The sequence below is a fragment of the Sphaerodactylus townsendi genome, unplaced genomic scaffold (assembly GCF_021028975.2).
Source record: "Sphaerodactylus townsendi isolate TG3544 unplaced genomic scaffold, MPM_Stown_v2.3 scaffold_20, whole genome shotgun sequence".
Taxonomy (NCBI): Eukaryota; Metazoa; Chordata; class Lepidosauria; order Squamata; family Sphaerodactylidae; genus Sphaerodactylus; species Sphaerodactylus townsendi.
Genome location: NW_025950363.1, coordinates 1891411 through 1914753, shown reverse-complemented (window position 1 = coordinate 1914753; position 23343 = coordinate 1891411).

Here is a 23343-nt window from a genome sequence, read left to right as displayed (position 1 = left end):
AGAAGAAGAAGAAGAAGAAGAAGAAGAAGAAGAAGAAGAAGAAGAAGAAGAAGAAGAAGAAGAAGAAGAAGAAGAAGAAGAAGAAGAAGAAGAAGAAGAAGAAGAAGGCGACGGCGGCGGCGGCGGCGGCGGCGGCGGCGAGGTCGAGGACGACGACGACGACGACGACGACGGATGACGAGGACGAGGAGCAGCAGCAGCAGTTTGGATTTATATCCCCCCTTTCTCTCTTGCAAGGACACTCAAAGGAGCTCAGCTTACAATCTCCTTTCCTTCCCCCCCCTCCACAACAAACACCCTGTGAGGTGAGTGGGGCTGAGAGAGCTCCAAAGAACTGTGACTAGCCCAAGGTCACCCAGCTGGCATGTGTTGGAGTGCACAAGCTAATCTGGTTCCCCAGATAAACTTCCACAGTTCAAGTGGCAGAGGGGGAAATCAAACCCAGTTCTCCAGATCAGAGTGCACCTGCTCTTAACCACTATGCCACGCTGGTTCTGAGAGAGACAAGAGGGTGGCAGTCAGACAGAGCAGGGACTAAGTCCCTGGAATGCTAGCACAAAGATCTACCCAAAGTCCCTTTGACCAATAAAACTTTTTCCAAACCAAAAGACAAGAAAAAAAGAAACTGAGCATGCATAAGGTCTTAGGTTCAGCGGCTGCCAGCTGCAGTGAGAAGAATTCAAGCTGCCAGACTACAAAAAAAAGTCAAAATAGACACTCCTTTGCTAAAAGGTCCATTGATCTGACTGTGAGGTTTACGTCCAGTAGTATCTGGGAGCCCAGCAAGATTTTCAGGGGAGAAACTTATGGGAATCAAAGCTCCCGTCACCAGATACAAGTCAGATCGATGATCTCTGTTTCTCTGCTTCACCTACTCGACAGGAGGGTTGTGAAGAGAAATGGGAATGCCCTGCGCGCCGTCTACTCAAAGCTAGTATTATCCTTTTCAAAATTTGAACACTGGAACCAAACTAAGCTTTGGATCTGTGCTCATTTGTGAAGGTTATGGGGTGAGTGCTTCAGATTAGGAAACTGTTATTTTTGGTAATTGTAACTGTGGTGTTTTAAAAAAGCTATAGCCCATTGGGCACGGGGCGCTAACCACGATCGGAAAAAGCATTCACCATGCAGTCTTTGTTCTGGGGGCTGGGCATGTTTGCTCTTGTTATCCTGTTCCGGGGCATGTTTGCTGTTGTTATCCTGTTTCCCTGTGCTTTACCCTGGGCTTCATAAATACCAATAGTATATATCAAATAAATAATTACGAGGAAGAGGAAGAGGAAGAGGAAGAGGAAGAAGAAGAGGAAGAGGAAGAGGAAGAGGAAGAGGAGGAGGAGGAGGAGGAGGAGGAGGAGGAGGAGGAGGAGTTTGGATTTATATCCCCCCTTTCTCTCCTGCAGGAGACTCAAAGGGGCTGACAATCTCCTTGCCCTTCCCCCCTCACAACAAACACCCTGTGAGGTAGGTGGGGCTGAGAGAGCTCCAAGAAGCTGTGACTAGCCCAAGGTCACCCATATGGCATGTGTGGGAGTGTACAGGCTAATCTGAATTCCCCAGATAAGCCTCCACAGCTCAGGTGGCAGAGCGGGGAATCAAACCCGGTTCCTCCAGATTAGATACACGAGCTCTTAACCTCTCCTACGCCACTGCTGCTTAGGCCTTAACTACTATCATATTAATGACACATACATATAACTCCTCGGCAACTAACTTTTAATCTCCATTAGAATTATTATTTATTTTTTAAGTAATTCGTTCAGCAACATATACAAAATCCAGTTCCCACTTCTTGTCAAACTCATGTTTGGACTGTCTGCTTACAAGATTCATTAGTTTCATACTCTCTTGCTTTTTCCAGTGAGCTAGCGTGGTGTAGTGTTTAAGACCAGGTGGATTCTAACCTGGAGAATTGGATTCGATTCCCCACTCCTTCGCCTGCATGGCAGAGGCTTATCTGGTGAACCAGATGTGTTTCCGCACTCCTACATTCCTGCTGGGTGACCTTGGGCTAGTCACAGTTCTTTAGTTCTCAGCCCCACCTGCCTCATAAGGAGTCTGTTGTGAGGAGAGGAAGGGAAAGGAGCTTGTAAGCCACCTTGAGTCTCCTTACAGGAGAGACGGGTGGAGTATAAATCCAAACTCTTCTTCTTCCTCCCAAATTTTTGTGTCTGGACATCTTTCGGCTTTCCAAGTGGTTGCCCCTGCTGCTCTTGCTGCCGTTAGCAAATACAAACAGAGTTCTTTAAGTTACCTTGAAAAATTCTCAGGAAGAAAACCTAGTAACGTATCCTAAGCAGAAAATAAAAAAATCAATCTTCAGTATTTTTTGCATTTTTGCATGCATATCGAACTACCCTGTTTCCCCGAATATAAGACATTCCCTGAAAATAAGATGTAGTAGAGGTTTTGCTGAAGTGCGAAACATAAGGCATCCCCCGAAAGTAAGACGTAGCAAAGTTTTTGTTTGGAAGCATGCCCGACGAACAGAACACAGAAAAATAAGACATCCCCTGAAAATAAGACATAATGCATCTTTGGGAGCAAAAATTAATATAAGACACTGTCTTATTTTCGGGGAAACACGGTAGTTCTTTTGGATTTCTTTACAAGTCCGCCACATGCAAAAGATGTTTCTAGACTGGTTCAAATCAGTTCACCGCCCCTCACCCATTCAGCTCTGTTTCCTGTCATTCAAGATGGAAACATGGACGAAAATAGCCTCCCGCTCACTGTAGAACAACTTCCAGCTCTGACAGCGTTGGATCACCTCAAGAGATGCTAACCTGAGTTGAAGACGCCAGTTCCAGTTCTGTTTTCCTGCTGATGGCATTGGATATCAGCTTCATTCAATGAAGTTTAAGTTGCATGAGTGAAGCCATTCCCGAGCTATTTCATGGTCCATATCACCTCCAGTGTACAATGTCTAGCGTCGAAACAGAGAGAGGGAATTGAGCTGGGGCGGCCCGTAGGCAAGGCGGCCGCCGACTCTTCTAGGAGATCACTAATAAGCCATTTGAAAAGGCCAGGTGCTCAGAAAGACAATCCCATGAATAAATACATGAAGAACACATAACAGCTATTTTCTTTTAACAGCAACCACAAAAACTAACGGTGCTTACTCCCCCCACCCCCGAGATAGGTGAGGCAGGTGCAAAAATCACACTGTTTGGGAGGGAAACGACAAGATAGGAAGTGACAAATGAGTTTTTTTAAAAGGTCAGGGCGGTACACCAGAGCAGCTCTCGTCCTCCCCCGCCCCCAATTTTGTGCTCCGCTATTGCCCTGTGGGTTTTAGTATGCGCAGCTTGAAGCAACTAGGCAAAACTGAGGTGAACCGTAAAGCCAGGCTATAAATCCATGGAGCGTCCGCAGTCTGAATTGAGCACGTCGTCCGGAGTTGCTCTTCTTAAAGAGGATATAGATTCATTTCTCCCTCAGAGTTTCAGTGCCAGGAATATGTGGGAGGGATCCTGGGTTAGAACATGAGGCACAAATCAGACTATAGGAAGGAGAAAGGGGGGCTGGCTGAGATTCAACCAGCTTCTTAAGTGGTGAAGAGAGAAGGAAGAGTTCTTTTTTAACAATCTAGAACAGGGGTCTGCAACCTGCGACTCTCCGGATGTTCATGAACTACAATCCCCATCAGCCCCTGCCGGCATGGCCAATTGGCCAAGCTGGCAGGGGCTGATGGGAATTGTAGTTCACAAACATCTGGAGAGCCACAGATTGCAGACCTCTGATCTAGAAGATTATTGTTGAGAATCATTGACCAAAACCATATGGGATAGGAGGCCATATTATTATTATTATTATTATTATTATTATTATTATTATTATTATTATTATTATTATTATTTATTATATTTCTAAACTGCCCTCCCCCGAAGGGCTCAGGGCGGTGAACAAACAGATAGATAGAGCACAATACAATCAATAATCATTAAATAACGGCTCTATATACTTAAAACCAACCCCATTAAAATGCAGCGTTCTAACATCAGATATATCGATGGTGTCCTATTAAAACATCCCCTAACGGAAGAGGGGGAAGAAGAGAAGAGAAGAGAGACAGCAGGGTCCACAGATGTTAGGAAGGGGGGGCATCAGCGGCTGGACTCCCCAAAGGCCCGGTGGAACAACTCTGTCTTGCAGGCCCTGCGGAAATCATTAAGATCCCGCAGGGCCCGCTTAGCTGGAGGTAGAGTGTTCCACCAGGCAGGGGCCAGAGCTGAAAAGGCTCTGGCCCGGGTGGAGGCCAGCCGAGTCATTGAGGGGCCAGGGATCACCAGTAGATTGGCCTCTGCTGATCGCAGAGGTCGATTTGGGACATATGGGGCAAGACGGTCCCGTAGGTACGGAGGTCCCAGGCCGCGCAAGGCCTTAATGGTCAATACCAACACCTTGAATATTGAGAAGCGGATTTAGCCAAGACCGAGCAGAAAAACTTACTGGGTCCAACCTAGGGAGGACAACCTCCAGGTGGTGGCTGGAAATTTCCTGATGTTACACCTGATCTCCAGGTGATTGAGATCAGTTTACCTGGAGAAAATGGCTGCTTTGGAAAGTAGAATCTATGGCATTAATAGCCCATCAAAGTCCCTCCCCTCTCCAAACCCCGCCCTCCTCAGACTCCACTCCCACAATCTTCAGGTATTTCCCAAACAGGAGCCAACAACCCTAGTTCAACCAAGGATTGCCATTGGTAAAGGTATGTGGGGAAGGAGCATTTGAGTGTGGGGAGAAAGTCAGTGTTGTGTGACCAGGGGTGTACTGCCAAAGGGGCCATATGGGGTCAAATATCCCCAGACTGTGGCCATTTAGTCACATGGGGGGCCGGAAAATCACCCCCACACTCCTCCTTTCCCCCAGGTCCATACGCTGAATTCAAGACAAGTGGCTTGTTTGGTTGTGGTGGGGGAGGGCAGCCACCCATACAGAGTGGGGGGACTCAGATTTTGCACCGGGCTACATTTTCCCTAGATACGCCTCCGTGTGTGACACTCAAGGAATTCCCCAAACTCCATGATGAAATACACAGACATTTTGGAGAATTCCTAGAGCACAGGTGTCTAACTCGCGCCCCTCCAGATGTTATAGACTACAGTTCCCATCATCCTCTGCCAGCATGATGCTGGCAGGGGATGGTGGGAACTGTAGTCCACAAATCTGGACGACCGTGAGTTTGACACCTATGTCCTAGAGCAGCCATTCTCAACCAGGGTTCCCTGGTACCCTGGGGTGCCGTGAGCATGTCCCAGGGGTACCGCGGCAACACTACCGCCCCCTCTCATTTTTGTGGTGTCTCCCACCAGTGCCAGCAAGGACATGGAGCTGGCCCATGGGGCAGGGCCTGCCACAAGGTCAGCGGCCACCACCACCCCCAGTGCTTCTCTTCACCCTGGGAGGGGAAGGTGAGGGGTGTGGCAAGCAGGGGCAATGGGAGGAGAAGGTGGAGGGTGGTGACAGGGGTACCATGAGATATGAAGAGTGAGATCAAGGGTACCCTGACCTCAAAAAGGTTGGGAAACACTGTCCTAGAGCATCACATTATGCTCCCCCCACCACATTTTGCTCCCACCAATCCACTGTGGTAAGGCTGGGTCAGGGCGGTGCAAATGTCTCCCCCAAGGAAGTGGGAACTTCATGCTCTCACAAAGAAGCTTCTTCCATGTCTAGACCTATCTGGACAGGGCAAACCCTTCCAAGCAAATGTATAAATCCAAAGCCGGTAGATCAAATCCCCTCAAGCTTGTCAGAATCCTTGGACTGCCGCAATATCTTCAAAGTAACTGCAATATGACTGAATTCCGACCACCGCTGACGTCGAACCCCAGGGATCGCAGAGGCCAAAGCCAAAGAAAAGGGAAGATTCTATCTGCAGCGTTTGTAGATTTTCTTTGAGCAAACCGTGATTCATTTTACCTGCTAGTTGTAAATATTTGCATCGAGTTCCTGTCGCGGTGATTTTCACATTGGTTCTTTTCCTGCGCTGCCATTTTGAATGGGTTGTAAGCCAAGATAAGAGTCCTTTGGTGGGATGAGGGCTTTCAGAAGTGAGCTGCTAATTAGCCGACTTGTACCTTTCCTTCAAGGTCTCCACATATTCCTCTTTTTCCAGTAGAGAGATTTATTTCCTTTGTGTTGACACAAATAGCTGCGTTTGGTAATCTGTGCGTGGCGGCCTCTGTATATTTTCCTGGTGCTCCATCTCCCATTCATAATACAACAGCTGGTGCCATAACACGCTTCATTCATGAAAAGCCATCCGAGGGCAGATTGTCATTCAAAAAAAAATCTTGCTCTCTTCCTGTCAGTCGGATGTGAATAGTCTATAACTCAAATGTCAGAATGGCTCGATCGCTTAACATCTTCCTTTCATTTTCCTGTCAGCCTTGTCTTTTGATAATAAAGTTGCTCTCAGATATTTACTCTAATGCTGGATTGGGATGAATGAGATTGGAGGCACGGGGTCATATTGCCTGAAGCTCCCAAACTGCCTCTTGCGCTGAACTACCGAGTGTGTCACTCAGCACACATCAGCTCTGAAGTAACTTCAGATCTGGAATCATCATTGAAATGCTACCTAAATCCAAATTTGTCATGGGTAGTTTCCTCACGGCAGAATTAGACTTGTGTACCACCCGTTTCTTAAAATCCAAGTCTGTTTTATCCTGGTTTTTCCATTCACAGGGCTGCCCGTTTTTTGAAGGAATCCAGTGAAGACAGGGAGGAAATACTCCATCTTGTTTCACATGAGCCTGGAACTTCTGTATTCGCATGGCAAGCTTATCTGAGCGTGCTCGGTGTCCCGCGCTCTGATTAGCTGTTGTTTTTGAGTGGCAGCTGCAAGTTTATCTGAGCATGCTCGGTGTCCTGCGCTCTGATTAGCTGTTGTTTTTGAGTGGCAGCTGCAAGTTTATCTGAGCATGCTCGGTGTCCTGCGCTCTGATTAGCTGATGTTTTTGAGTGGCAGCTGCAAGTTTATCTGAGCATGCTCGGTGTCCTGCGCTCTGATTAGCTGTTGTTTTTGAGTGGCAGCTGCAAGTTTATCTGAGCATGCTCGGTGTCCTGCGTTCTGATTTGCTTTTTTTTTTTTGAGTGACAGCTTGAATGAACGTCAAGTTAGGAGATCAGGCAGCTGGGTGGGGAAAATAAACTGGTTCTGCTCCCGATTGATGTTTGCACAGTAGCAGACTCTAGCAGGCTCAGCCTGCGATTTTTTGAAAGAATCACCAACGCGGCGATTTGTTAATACCCTGGGATGAAACTTTGGGAGTTTCTCATTAGTTTGGAATGAGCAATGGTCATGTCTCCCAAAATTCTGGACTGCTTGGGACTCAAACTCTTTCTCCTCCTGGGGAATTCAAGCCAAAGGTTTCCTCTCAACTCTGAGGAGTAAAATTCTAGGCACAAAGAGAGAACCATGCTTCCCTCTCCTCCCCCTTTCCCCATATCCCCTCCTCCTGATTTCTACATTCTCTACTAGGTTTAAGCACCAACACAAAATACTGAAAAATTTCAGGTTCGGGTATTTTTAACATGGAATTTTTTTTGGTAAAGCTGAATAATGCTGATATGAATTCATATCAGCTTTATTCAGCTATTGCCAAAAATATTCAGGTTTTTTTTAAAAAAAATTCCAAACCTTAAATTTGTCAGTTCTGTTCCTTGTTGCAGTTTCTCAAACCCTCGGGCTTGAAAAACATGGGCAGGGGAACAACCCTGCATGCAGGGCTGAGCTCACTCAGCCCCTTATTGAGATCTCTCCCTCCCACTCTCTGCTGTTTCCCAAGCCTTCTTGGGCTTTGGAAATGGCAGCAGAGGGGAGGGAGATTTAAACAGCCCCAAAAGCCGAATGTTATTCGGCTTTTTCAACCCCAGGCATATTTGGCTTTACAAATACACTTGGGCCTTATTATCAGTAAAAGACAAGACTGATATGGCTTTTTTGTTGCTTTTTTGTGGTTTGTAATTACCGAATCACCAAGTGTAGTCTCTATGGTAGGGGTCCCCAAATTTTTGAGCATGTGGGCACATCTGGAATTTTGAGAGGGTGTGTTGAGCACACCAAAATGGTTGCCCCAGAAAGGGAAGCCAAACCCAACATGACTGCTACAGGAGAGGAATGAGGACAGCCAATAACAAGCTCTGCTTTTTATTTTTTGAAAAGCTTGGAGGGTGCCAGGGTGCCCATTGGCACCATGTTGGGGAACCTTGCTCTATACCAGTGGTGGCGAACCTTTGGCACTCCAGGGGATAGGGCGGTATAGCAAGTTTAATTAATAATAATAATAATAATAATAATAATAATAATAATAATAATAATAATAATAATAATAATAATAATAATAATAATAATAATAATAATAATAATAATAATAATAATAATACACATGCTATTAATGTTATGGACTACAATTCCCATCAGCCCCATCAATTGGCCATGCTGGCAGGGGCTGATGGGAATTGTAGTCCATAACATCTGGAGTGCCAAAGGTTCGCCACCACAGCTCTATACAGTCAGATAGTACAGGAGGGGCCAAAAGAGGAGTTGGTCAGACTGCTCATGGCCGTGGGTCAGAATGGGAGGTGATGAGTAATCTGTTAAAGCGTGGGCGCTAATTCCATTGCAAAATTTCTCCTAACTGGCCTTGATGATTGTCCCAGCCTGAAATATCCCAGAGGAGTTTCTCCATCCCCTTGAGAGATGTCATCCTTTAAAAGGAAAGATTTATGTGGGAGTTTGCCCCCCGTTGAGTCTTCAGACACATCCCCAAGAGCTGCAAGATTTTCAGCAGCAGGTATTCGTCTGCTGGATGCATTATTCATCGGCCGTCATCCAGCTACCAATCACGCTGCAGCTGTCTTTTCCAGTATGCTCCTTGTTTTGATATGCACCTGTACATTTCAGACTTCTGGCTTTGATTATTGGCTCTGTTTCTCATGCCGATCAGTGTCATCATACAAGAACATCTCTGCCCCTTTGAGTCCACATGGTCTTAAGAACATGCATTCATCCTTTTCCGATGTGGTAATGTCTTTGTTCTGTAAGCCTTTGCAAAATCACGACGCTTATGTCACCCAGTTTGAAGAGGAATTCCAAGAACTTAAATCAGGGGAAGAACTAGGTCTCAATAATAACATAGAAAGCTCTTATGGGCCGGGTGTGATTGTATCCATAGTGCAGGGAATTGTGTGTATCACCATCAGTGGTAATTTCCAGTACCCATAAAACATTTGTTAAAAGGCAGTTATGCAGTTTAACTAACAAATACCAGAGCATACAATATGGAATTGTGGGTACTGGCAGAAAGGAAATGTGGCTACTCGATGGATTTTTCTGGAGCGTCAGGAGAATTCCGATGCATCGGCATCTCCAAGAGAAGGTGGCAATCAAGAACTGGCTTTCTTTCACCAGGAAAATGGGAAAAAGAGACAGAGACAGAGAGATCAGCAAAGACTGCAGCATATGTTACCAGTTGCCATGGAGATGATGAAGCAAATGGCTTCTCTGCTGGAAACCGTCCTTTGCCCATTGAGATTGGGAGCATCACTTTGGGAATCTCTGAATTTTTGCTAGGGATGTAAAAGAAGTCCTTACATTTGATGGCTCACCAGGAATCAGAGTGTTTTGTATGTCTTGTTTATATGTGCATGCGCGGGTATATGTGTGCCCTGGAATGGCATCAGTCTAACATGGTTGGCCATCCGTTGAACTCTGATCCAAAGTGTAGTTCATCCATTTAACATTATTTCTACTCAGCTTTTCGTTCCTAAAAAAAAATCTTCTGCTGTCTTTGTTTCTTGTTCTTTGGGATGCCTTTATGGTCACCTGAGTATACTCTCTCAAGGACTTATAATAAATGAACTGTAATAGTAATGGTACAACAGTTAGCTAACCCTGTTTTCCATTAGGTTAGGGGTTCATATCTGATGGCCTCCAGATGTTCATAGACTACAATTCCCATGAGTCCTACCACTTGGCCATGCTGGCAGGGGCTGATGGGAATTGTAGTCCATGAACATCTGGAGGGCCATAGTTTGAAGACCTCTGGGTTAGAGACTCAGAATAAGTCCTTGATGTGTTCTGAATAGTACTAATGGTTCAAAACCAAACTCTCCCTATATCTGTTAAGTGTCCAATAAAATATGCAGTAAGTGGCTCTCCCCAGCTAAAAACAGGTAGGTGTGTGTATGAAGAAAGAGCAGCAGGGACAGCTACTGATTAAAACAAAATTAACATGTATTTATTTATCTATCTATCAAATTTCTTAATCGCCTCTCCCAAATTGGCTCAGGGCGATTTACACCAGGAACAAATACAATAAAAACTGACTTGAAGGTGGCAATCCATAATTTAAAATCAAGTGCAGTGACTAAACCTATTAACTAAAATTTAGATGATTCAGTTGTATTAAAATCTAATTAAAATTCACGAATGAAGGAGAACAACTCCAGAGTCATACATCTGCAGAGAGGTGATAAGAACCATAAGAGACAGGTGGTAACATTAGGTCAGGCCTCAGTGAAGTACTTGGTGGGACAGCTCCATTTTACAGGCCCTGCAGAACTCCGTAAGGTCCTGCAGGGCCCTGATTTGCTCTGGGAGGCTGTTCCCCCAAGTTGGGGCCAGGACTGAAAAGGCCCTGGCCTGTGTCAAGGACCTGGCCAATTGGACCTCATGTGGCCAGGGATGGTTAAAAGCCCTTTTGATCCAGATCTTAATATCCTCTGGGGGTTATAATGGAAGAGGCAGTCATTCCAGCAGTGGTGGGATCCAAAAATTTTAGAAACAGGTTCCCATGGTGGTGGGATTCAAACAGTGGCGTAGTGCCAATGGGGCTGGGCGGAGCATGATGGGGGCTTGGCCAGGCATTCCGTGGGCGGGGCATTTCTGGCAGGCTTGTGGCAAGGACGAAGCCGCCAGCGCCTCGGTCCTTGGTGGAAACGACGATGCAGGTGCAGGCTGCCACGCACGCCAATGCACCTCCTGCTAGACTGCTTCAAGTTCTGCGCAACCAGTGCAGCTCACGAAGCAGATTAAAAAGATTGATTTAACAACCTTTGGTACCTAAAAATTGGATGATTAGTTGTTTAAAAAGAAAAAAGAAAAAAGAGAAGAATACCATGGAAACATCCATTTTGGGCAGGAACGGAAGGCTCAACTTTCAGTAATATCTGCAGGCGCTAATGAAATAAGGGAGGTGGGGAGGGGATGGGGGGGAGGGAGAGTTGAGGGGGTGGAAAAGGGAGGATACTCTTAAGCCTCATTAATTTTCAAATGAAATACTAACATCCTTTTTTAAAAAACTTGTCATTGGGAGCGAAACCCAAAAAATAGAGGGTAATGTCAGACCATTTGCAACTCTGGGAGGCAGAAACGATTTTCTTTAACCTTTCATACAAAGGAATATATTTAAAGTAGGGGGTTTTTTTGGTAAATCAAGCAGGTGAAAAGCTAGATGTTAAACAGAAGCATAAAGTGTATCAACCTAAACCAGTGGTTCTCAACCTTCCTAATGCCACGACCCTTTAATACAGTTCCTCGTGTTGTGGCGACCCCCAACACTAACATTTATCCATTTTACAGATGGAGAACACTGATGCAGAGAGTCTTAGGCGACCCCTGTGAAAGGGTCGTTCGACCCCCAAAGGGGTCCCGACTCCCAGGTTGAGAACCACTGACCAAAACGAAGCAGCCACATTTGGGGGCTTTGGAGAAAAAGGAATTCAGGTAGGCATGAAATGGAGGGTTGTTAAAGAACCCAAAATATGCAGGTTTATATATCACTAGTCTTTCCCAGCGCTGCCTCCAATTTACCTCAGTTAAGTTCTGTGACATAAACCCTCCAATTGCACCCTCTGACTGGCTGAGGTATAGATGGGATGATGGGCCAGATTCATATTGAATTACCTACATCACGGTCAGGTTCGATGCATGTACGAAGGATATAATTCTGCTTAGGATACCACTTTAGAATTGCTGCCAGATATAAAAAGGTTACAAATAAAGTAATAGGTCCAAGAAAAGTAAATTTGGATATTTGGGAAAAATGGAGAAGTAAATGGATGCCTGGCGTTCTGGATAGGGCCCCAGTGGGAAGCGTGACTGGAATAGAAGGTGAAAAACTTATAAGAAAGTTGAAAGAAGAAGGGATACATAAAGTATCAGATTTAGTTCATGAAGGAGAAATTATACCATTACAAAACTTAATAGAGATGGATGGGAGAGAGAATTGGCTGACAATAAGAGGATTATGGGAAAAATTAAGGAAATATAGAATAAAAGGTGAATGTATAATGAATCAATGGTTAAGAATCCATGAAACAATGAAAGGGAAGATAGTAGGAGTAGTATACAAATATATAGTGGAGGATAAAGAATTTATGATAAGAATGTTGAAACAAAAATGGGAGAGAGATGATTTCTTAGAGGATGAAAAAATAGAAAGAATAATGGATAGTATGAAGAAGATAAAGATTGAAAAATATGTGGAATTAGAAAGAAAGGTTATACTAAAATGGTACAGAACCCCAATACAACTAGCTTACATGATTAAAGGCCTGAATCCAAAGTGTTGGCATTGTGGAGAAAATGGAGCATATTATATACATATGTGGATAGAATGTAAAATGGTGAAAAAATTTTGGGAAAATATTTTAAAATATGTAGAACTATTGGTCAAAGTAAAGATTGAAGTAAATAAACAATTATTAATTGTGGGGATAATAGATGACATTAGAGTGAATAGAAGTTTAGAACCAATGTATAAAATAATGATCAGAGCAGCACACGCAGTGTTGGCGTTGGGATGGAAAGATTAAAAAAAATGGACAGTCTCCAGATGGTTGGAATATGTATGGGAACAAATACAGCTAGAGATATTTGAAAGACTGACAAAAAATATTTTATGGAAAGAAAAAATAGAAGATATTAAGAAGATATGGACAGTGTATAAAGAATGGATGGAAGATGCCGGATTTAACGAAGAGCCGTGGAATAAGAGAATAAGAAGAATGAACCTCCTGCTGCTTGCATGAAAAAATCAACAAGAAGAAGGGGGGAGGGGGGGGAAAGGAAAAAAATGTATAGATGAAAGAAAAATACTAAATGTAACAAATGTATAAATACTCTATACAATAAAAAATTATTAAAAAAGAATTGCTGCCAGATTTCATTGGTCTGACCTTGTAGATTTGGTGAGAGAAAGTGCCGCCCAATCTCAGCTGACTGATCGTGACCTCAAAGTGTTTTCAAAACAAGAGATGAGTAGAGGTGGTTTGCCATTGCCAATTTCTATGTCATGACTCTGGTGGTCTCTCATCCAAGTACTAACCAAGGGTGACCCTACTTAGCTTCCAAGATCTGATGAAATTGGGCTGGCCTAGACCATCCAGGCAGAGGTGGGATCCAGCAGGTTCTCACAGGTTCCCGAGAGTAGGTTACTAATTATTTGTGTGCGCCGAGAGGGGGTTACTAATGGGTGATTTTGCCACGTGATTGTTGCCTTAGTTACGCCCCTCCTCTCAGCAGTAGTGTGCAGAACTTGAAGCAGTCTAGCAGGTGTGCATGGCAGCCTGCGCCTGTGTGCATTCGTTTCCCACCCAAGGACCGGTGCAGCAGCTGCATCCTTGCCACAGCCCTGCCCAGGAATGCCCCGCCCCCGGAATGCCCGGCCACACCCCCGTCGTGCCCCACCCAGTCCCATTGGTGCTACGCCAGTTTGAATCCCACCACCATGGGAACCTTTTACTAAAATTTTTGGATCCCACCACTGCATCTAGGTCAGAAAAACTTTCTGAGCCTACCTAGTATGAATCAACCAGTTCCTCACATTGTCCTTAGAAGCAAACAGGCTATAAATTATTGGACCAGCTGCTCCAAAATGAATTTATTCACTGAGATGATTTTCTCAGGTCTTAGTCAGATGACTCCACCATCAGAGTTTAGACTGGAGGAAATCTTCGGCTTTTGCAAACCTGTTGTGAAAAGGTTTGGGGGAAGCGCTGTGTTTGTGGTCTGCTGGTCAACCATCATGCCCAAGCACTTCCAAGATCTTCTTATATTTTGCTCACCAGTTGAGGGGGGAGAGAGATGTCTGGGCCTGTCTGAGTGACTCTGGATCCACCCAGTTAACATCATTACCATGCTTGCTGATATGATTATATAGCTTTCTCTCAGCTGCCACCTCTCTGTCAGTTTAATTTCTTTCCAGTCATATGGTGAAAAGAAAAGAAAAACTGGGCTGTTGTGTGGTTTTTCAGGTCATGGTCTAGATTGAGATTTAGCTCACAACATTTCACTAGCACCTGTGGCCGCGTGGCTTTGGTCCGGTCGTTTTTGGCTCTAATGTTTCACCTGCATCTATGGCTGGCATTTTCGGAGGCATGTCACAGTAAGATGTGTTTCTCTTTGGCCCTTTCCACACAGGCCATCTAACATGGGATAACAATGGGATATAACCCATTGTGGGTAGGAACTTCGCACAGTTCCTGCCCCTGCAAGGAGTCTGCCCTGCTTTATCTGCCCCAACCCGGCTTAAACGAGAATTGCACTATCAGCTATTATTTTTAGAAAGGCCAGGTGGGACCTGCCACCAAAAGAACAGCCCTGTGTGGGAGGCACGTTTCTCGGCCATGTCTTATTTTGTCCTCCCCGCCTCGCTCCTGTGTAGCCACGCAGGAGAACATGGGCATCCAGAGATGTCAGTATGGCTGCGGGGGTCGTCTGTGGCCAGCTGCATTGTTATGTAAGGTGAACCCCAAAAAGGTGATTTTAAAGGCCTCTCTGCTGAAGCTAAAAACCTACAGAGTTAAAAACTGTGAAAAGCATTTTATTTTTCTGAAAAGCATCCTTCTTGCAAACGTGCCAAGATGCATGTAGCCCTGACCACAAACTGCTTGCCTTGTACAGATCAAGATAAGCTATATCCTGTACCCAAGAAATACTTGCCAAAACCACCAAGGTTTCTCTGAGAAATACGCCTTGGTGTTCTGTATTTGTGATTCTCAGAAAAGCAACCTGCCTCCCTTTTCCTCCTGACCCCCTCCCCAGGGAGCTTTGCTTCATGGTTATCTGTGACATGTAACTATCTCAAACTATAGCTGGAGCCAACAAACTGGTCGTCAACCACATATACCGAAACGCATCCAAATTTAGACAAGACGTAGACAGGAGGAAGGAGGAGGTGAAATATCAATTAACCAATCATTAATCCAGTGCTGCTTGTTGACGTACCACTATGTAACCAAATGTATTGCTGTGAAACAGGGTCCTGGACCCTGTTAAGCTTAACTGTTAAGAGCTCTGGTAATAAACGTTCACTGATTTTTCAACCATTTGCCTTTTTGCAACTGAATCGTGTGGTCCTGTGACTGACACTCAAGGGGCAGAGTTGTCAGTTACTCAGCGGGGAGAGGAAGGTAAACAAACAACAGATGCACCTCTGTGCAAAGGCACTTCAACCAGCCAGGGTGACCAGCATGGAGGCATGCGATTGGCCCAGGGCTGCACCGGGCTCATGTATCCCAGCTGCACCCCGCGTTTATTGATCCCTTGCAGAAAGGACCTTTGTGACACAGTGTGGTGTGCCATGGAGAGAAGAGATGGAGGAGTTTCAAGTTATACCCAGTGTTTCTCAACCACAAAGAATCTCAAAGCAGATTACAACATCCTCCCTTTCCTCTCCCCGCAACAGACACCTTACAAAGTAGGTAGGGCTGAGAAAGTTCTGAGAGAACTGTGACGTGGCCCAAGGTCACCCAGCAGGCTTCATGTGGAGGATCAGGGTAACAAATCCAGTTCACCAGGTTGGAGTACGACGCTCTTAACCACTACATCGCACTGGGTTCCAGATCAAGTCAAGCCTGAACTGTCTCTAGAAGTTAAAATGGCTAAACTGATGCTGTTGTACTTTAGTCACATAATGAGGTGAGTCGCTTGAAAACAGAATAATGTTAAGACAGGTTGAAGGCAGCAGGAAAAGAGGAGGACCCAAGTTGAGATGGACTGACTGCATAAAGGAAGTCATGGACTTCAGTTTGCAAGATCTGAGCAAAGCTGTTAACGATAGGATGTTTTGGAGGACGTGGATTCAGAGGTGGGATCCAGCAGCTTCTCACAGGTTCCCGAGAGTAGGTTACTAATTATTTGTGTGTGCCGAGAGGGGGTTACTCATTGGTGATTTTGCCACATGATTTTTGCCTTAGTTACGCCCCTCCTCTCAGCAGTAGTGCGCAGAACTTGAAGCAGTCTAGCAGGAGGTGCACCAGCATGCGTGGCAGCCTGCGCCTGCGTGCATTCGTTTCCCGCCCAAGGACTGGTGCAGCGACTGCGTCCTTGCCACAGCCCCAGCCAGGAATGCCCCCCCAGAATGCCCAGCCACGCCCCCCTCATGTCCCGCCCAGCCCCATTGGCGCTACACCACAGTTTGAATCCCACCACCATGGGAATGTGTTACTAAAATTTTTGGATCCCACTACTGCATGGATTCATAGGGTTACCACAATTCAGAAGTGATCTGTTGGTACTTAACCCACAAGACACAAACAAAATAGGGGAACAAATATGTATTTTTGTTGTGAGTTAGATTTATATTTAGTGGCCCCTTAAACCATTTCTCGCCCTTTTGGGTACTTAGTTTTACTTAACTCAAAAGAACCTTTGAGATCCCAGGACCCAAATACAGGATTTCGGCAACAGAGGTGTTGTTATCCGTTCTGTTCCCCAAGCAAACTAAAATCAGGTGCCTTGCACTTGGCCAGAACACAGTGTAAGACCCACAGACAAATACGCAACAGTTCAAAAATGGTTTAATAATATTGAAAGTTTAGGATTCTGACTCCCCCCATGAAGTCTATCTAATAAATACTTGCAATGCTGGAAACGTCTGGAGATTGTTTGAAGAATTTGCAGACACCCAACTCTTCTTTAACTGCTTTTAACAAAGTCTGTGCTGCTTGTATCACTTCTGAGATCCCCCCAGTGTCCTCTACTTGGACTCTGTTTCCTTGCAATTCTGTTCAAACTTGAGTGCTCAGATACCATGGATCTTTAACACCTTAAACATCTGAGATATTGCTGTGTCCAGCCTTCCACAGACACCTGAACTAAAACTGCTAACTAATAAAAATGCTGTAGTGCTCTTGCCTATAGAGGGCTTCTTAAAGGGACAGGGTCTAACTAAGGTTCCCTCCCACAGAATGCTGTGCTATAGAGAGTGTCTTAACCTATTGCATCCGTGTATGGTTCTCCAGTTGCACAGTGGCAGATAGGAAGGCGCTCCAAAGGGTGATCACTACTGCACAGAGGATTATTGGCTGCCCTCTCCCCTCCTTGGAAGAACTCTATAATTCCCGAAGCCTAAAGAAAGCCCAAAATATTCTGAGAGACCCGTCTCATCCAGCACACTCTCTTTTTGAACTGTTACCATCCGGCAGACGATACAGGTCTATCAAAACTAGGGCAAAGAGGCTTAGAGACAGCTTCTACTCTAGAAGGAGCAGCAGTGGCATAGGAGGTTAAGAGCTCGTGTATCTAATCTGGAGGAACCGGGTTTGATTCCCAGCTCTGCCACCTGAGCTGTGGAGGCTTATCTGGGGAATTCAGATTAGCCTGTACACTCCCACACATGCCAGCTGGGTGACCTTGGGCTAGTCACAGCTTCTCGGAGCTCTCTCGGCCCCACCTACCTCACAGGGTGTTTGTTATGAGGGAGAAAGGGAAAGGAGATTGTAAGCCTTCTTGAGTCTCCTGCAGGAGAGAAAGGGGGGGATATACATCCAAACTCTTCTTCTTTTTCTTTTATGCTGAACTCCGTGGCTTCGTGTTGATGTGTTTGGGGCTGTGTAGGGATGGGTGGAGGAAGGGGAAAGTGAGGATGGGGTATGAGTCTGAAATTGTGTGCATTGAGGAATGCTGCTGTAAATTTCGTTGTGCGTGCACAATGACAATAAAATGCTTATGCTTATGCTTAAACCCATTCTAACTAAGAGTACAACTGAGGCTTAAATAAAGAAAATGGTGAGGGTGTCTCTGAAGGCATGATATTATCCCAGTTCTGTTTGTAGCCCATATTTGCCTACTGTATTCCACGCTGGTAGGTGCCACTGCAGGAGTATGTAAATCTGTCCCACCTGCCCGCAGGTATTCTTTTGCTTCCGGATATCAGAATTTCTGCATTATCTCATTCTGTTGAAGGCGGCTAATTGTTTGGGGGTGGACTGTAACTCAATCAGGTTGGAGACTGGAGAAGATTTCTTTGAGTTAGCAAATTAAGAGCTCAGTAATTATCCGGGAACAGGGGAAACCCCCTCTAGGGGGTGCCTTGAAAAAGCTTCTGTCGCTTCCCCACCCCACCCCCACCCCACGAAGGGTAAAGGAAGAGATGGAGATGGGATTTCATCTTGTTATTAAATTACATTGTCACTGGAAACCTGATGCCGTGGGCAGTCTCAAAGCATATGGCTTGGAGAACCTTGCGAGGAGCTGCGTGCTCCAGCGTGGATTTGCATCCTTGATTACTTCAGCTGTCATCTTGGCGAAGGGCCAGGAAGTCCGCGGCCGTGACTTTCCCTGGAACTTGGAACACAAACTTCCCGGAAAAACACTCCAAAAACCAGATAACAAAAGAGCTTCATTTCATCATAAGGCGTTAGCGTCTGGGGGAATGGCTAGGGGAGGGCTCGAAAGTATTTAATGATGGGCGAATGCCGCCAGTGTTAAGTTTAGCAATTGTGCCTACCAAATACTACGGAATATCTGATGGGCATTTGTGAGCATTATCTATCTATCTATCTATCTATCTATCTATCTATCTATCTATCTATCTATCTGTCTGTCTGTCTGTCTGTCTGTCTGTCTGTCTGTCTGTCTGTCTGTCTGTCTGTCTGTCTGTCTGTCTGTCTGTCTGTCTGTCTGTCTGTCTGTCTGTCTGTCTGTCTGTCTGTCTGTCTGTCTGTCTGTCTGTCTGTCTGTCTGTCTGTCATTCATTCATTCATTCATTCATTCATTTATATATTAGGCTTATATACCGCCCCTCCCAGCAACCAATGGGAACAGTGGGTGTCAAACAGGGTGGTGGGGCATTGTTGTGGGACTGATGACATCACTTCCTAGAACTACCCTGTCCCTTCTGTCCCTTCTGCTTTTTCCCTGGAAGAAGAATTGGATTTACATCCCCCCCCCTTTCTCTCCTATAGGAGAGTCAACGGGGCTGACAACCTCCTTGCCCTTCCCTCCCTCACAACAAACACCCTGGTCGAATCCCCACTTGAAAATTGCCAGCGGATCCAAACTTGTTCCTTGCGAATCCGTGTCCTCTTCATTGCAGTTTCTCCCTCCCCACCGCAGCGATCAGGCAGCAGACACTCCCGGTTACAGGCATCGTAACAATCCCCACAGCCATGTGATCACGCTTCATTGGCCTAACTTGATTGGCTGGTGTCCATTTGTTATGAGGTGAGGTGGGTGGGGCTGAATGAACTATGACTCCAAAGAACTATGACTAGCCCAAGGTCACCCAGCTGGCGTGTGTTGGAGTGCACAGGCTAATCTAGTTCACCAGATAAGCCTCTACAGCTCAAGTGGCAGAGCGGGGAATCAAACCCAGTTCTCCAGATTAGAGTGCACCTCCTCTTAACCACTGCACCGGGCTGGAAGTGACATCATCATGCCCCAATGCCACCAGGGTTTTCTTTTTCTATTTTCCTCCCATCCAAATGAAAAGAGCTTGAATGTGTGAAAAGTCACAAATATTAGGCAGTGCACGCCTCATATGCTACAGCTGCATGGAAAAGTCATTCCCATTTATTTATTTATTTATTTATTCATTCATTCATTCATTCATTCATTCATTCATTCATTCATTTACCGCCCTCCCCTGGAGGGCTCAGGGCGGTGAACAACAAAACATATAGAGCACAATAAAATCAGTAAAGTTCAAATTAATTAAACAAATCATTAAAGAAATGGCTCTATACACATTAAAATCAAACCCCATTAAAAGCAGTGGGGTAATACCGAAGTACAACAGATGGCGACCTACTAACTAATCCCCTAAAAAGGAGGAGGGACGGCAGGCTCCACAGATGTTAAAAGAGAGGGGGGAAGAAACCCATCAGCGGCCGGCCTCCCCAAAGGCCCTCCGTGGAACAAGCCGACCTTGCAGGCTCCCTGGGCGGAACTCGCTTGAGATCCAAAAAAAAAAAAAGCGAGGGCCCGCACAGGCTGGAGGGAGAGCGCCTGCCTATTCAAGGCAGGCCAGAGCTGTAAAGGCTCTGGCCCGGGTGGAGGCTAGCCGCATCATTGAGGGGCCAGGGATCACCAGCAAATTGGCCTCTGCGTTCGGGACATATGGGGCAAGAGGAAAAAGGGCTGGGGATAAATATTGAGGAAAAAGGGCTGGGGATAAATATTGAAATAAATAAGACCAAGCCTTGGACGAACTTGCAGTTTGGGATTAATGTCCTCTGGACTGTGCAAGCGAACAGTGTCATTGCTAGAGAACATGGCGAGTGTGGAAGCAATCAGTCCCGATGCTAGTAATTGTCCTCCTCGTAATCCCGCAAGAGGTTGAGTGGGACCTGCGTCTCTTCCCAGGTTTCCCTTATTAAGTCAGCATTTCAAGCTGAAAGCTTTTGATAGGGGCTGTGCGCCAGCTGGGCCCAGCAGCGGTGGTTGCACCTCCCTGCAAAACCCCAATGAATGATGATAAACAGAAGAACCGGACAAATGAACCATTTTATCTGTTTGGAAAGGAAGTCGGGTCTGCGACGACGCTGAAAAGGCTCGGAGAGAATTGCTCAGAACGGTGTGAAATCTCTCCAACGGGCCGCCTCTGCTATTGTCTCCTCTCCGATGCTCCCGGAAAACTCCATGGTGCAGGAGGTTCATCAGCATGCATAGATTTCTTGAGTTGATGGAGATGAATTTTAACCACCCGGCTCACTGGAAACCAAGTTGTTTGCTCTGATTCTAGCCTACTGTAATAAGCAAGGGGCACTTCGCTTCAGGATAAATGAAATCTCTTTCTGGCTTTGCCAATTGCCCTGTCTTACGTACTTACCCTCTTCCCAAGGTGGTGGTTGTTTTGAAGAGAGAATAGAGTAGAGCAGCAGTGGCGTAGTGGTTAAGAGCAGGTCCATTCTAATCTGGAGGAACGGGGTTTGATTCCCCGCTCTGCCGCTTGAGCTGTGGAGGCTTATCTGGGGAATTCAGATTAGCCTGCGCACTGCCTATCCCACAAATGCCAGCTGGGTGACCTTGGGCTAGTCACAGCTTTTCAGAGCTCTCTCAGCCCCACCTACCTCACAGGGTGTTTGTTGTGAGTGGTGGAAGGGCAAGGAGATTGTCAGCCGCTTTGAGTCTCGTACAGGAGAGAAAGGAGGATATAAATCCAAACTCTTCTTCTTCTTCTATAGGTGTCAAACTCGTGGCCCACGCTGGCGGGGGCTGATGGGAACTGTAGCCCATAACATCTAGAGGGCCGTGAGTTTGACACCTGTGTTCTAGAGTAGTAGCAGTAGCAGTAGAAGAAGAGGAGGAGGAGGAGGAGGAGGAAGAGGAAGAGGAAGAGGAAGAGATTGGATTTATATCCCCTCTTTCTCTCTTGTAAGGAGACTCAAAGGGGCTTACAATCTCCTTTCCCTTCCTTGCCTCTCAACAAACACCCTGTGAGGTGGGTGAAGAATTGTGACTAACCCAAGGTCACCCAGCTGGTGCGTGTGGGAGTGCACAGGTTAATCTAATTCCCCAGATAAGCCTCCACAGTTCAGGCGGCATTGCTGGGAATCAAACCCAGTTCTCCAGAAATTGACAAGAGGCATTTCTTTGCAGGAGGAAATTGACAAGGGTCTGTTGCAATAAAGTACCGTTGCTTCTTGGCAGATTCTTGTCAATTTCCCCTTACACAAGCAACTTGTCAATTTCACTTGCTCCTAGCTGAAGACATATTGTATATTTGCCTTAACTTTCAATCCTTCATTCAGGATGAAATTGAGAAAACTCATACAATTGGATTGTAATAGACAAAAAAAATAAAATTCCTTTTGAAAATGATGGACTAGTAGATTGGCGGTCAGGCGCGGGGCTGCGGCTAAAACTACCTTGGGACACCATTGATAAGGGCCCGGTGTTGGTAGGTTGGAGAAATAAAGACTGTTTTAATATGATTACACCTCAAAGGAAACTAGCTCGGAAACAATAAAAAAACATTGTGGTAAGTGGTCGGGGAAACAATGGTGTCAAAATGAAGAGAAAATGATTGTGGTGAGTTTCCCAGGGTCTGTAAGTCAGTATTCAGGATCTTGTTCCAGCTTTGCTTGCAGAGCCTGTGGTTGGAGCATATCAGAGGTGTATCACAGAGGGAAGTCTGTCCAGTGTGTGTAACAGTGTGTAACAGACTTCCCTCTGTGATACACCTCTGAAGATGCCGGCTACAGATGCAGACGAAATGTTAGGAACAAGATCCACCAGACCATGGCCACACAGCCCGGAAAACCCACCACAACCAGTTGAATCTGGCTGTGAAAGCCTTTGACAATACATTGAAGAGAAAATATTTCCAGATCCAAGTTGGGGGGGGGGGGGAGGATAACTGCAGAATTCAAAGAAAAAAAGTGTAGCGCTTGGTGACAAGATATGTTGTAAACAACCCGTGTGGGATAGGCCAAAGAGGAGAGTTTTGCAGAGCTGAAGTCCTGATCAGCCTACAGCCAGGGATGTGATTCCTGCCCCCCACCCCCACCCCGCAAATGAGGATCACAAAAGGATCCTCTATAAAATGAGGATCATAATCACAGCCAACCTTACTGGGTTGTTGCGAGGATCTCTGTTAAAGTATGTGAAATACTTTCAACAGTGGGAAAAATGAAAGAAATGCTGTGTAACATGACTCTTCCTCCTTCTCGGGAGATTTGTAGATTCATGCACTCCTCAAATGCCTGACTGCAAAAATAGCATCTTCTGGACAGATGCATTTAATAAAAGAAAGAAAGAAAGAAAGAAAGAAAGAAAGAAAGAAAGAAAGAAAGAAAGAAAGAAAGAAAGAAAGAAAGAAAGAAAGAAAGAAAGAAAGAAAGAAAGAAAGAAAGAAAGAAAGAAAGAAAGAAAGAAAGAAAGAAAGAGGCGGAGGCGGAGGCGGAGGCGGAGGCGGAGGCGGAGGCGGAGGCGGAGGAGGAGGAGGAGGAGGAGGAGGAGGAGGAGGAGGAGGAGGAGGAGGAGGAGAAGAAGAAGAAGAAGAAGAAGAAGAAGAAGAAGAAGAAGAAGAAGAAGAAGAAGAAGAAGAAGAAGAAGAAGAAGAAGAAGAAGAAGAAGAAGAAGAAGAAGAAGAAGAAGAAGAAGAA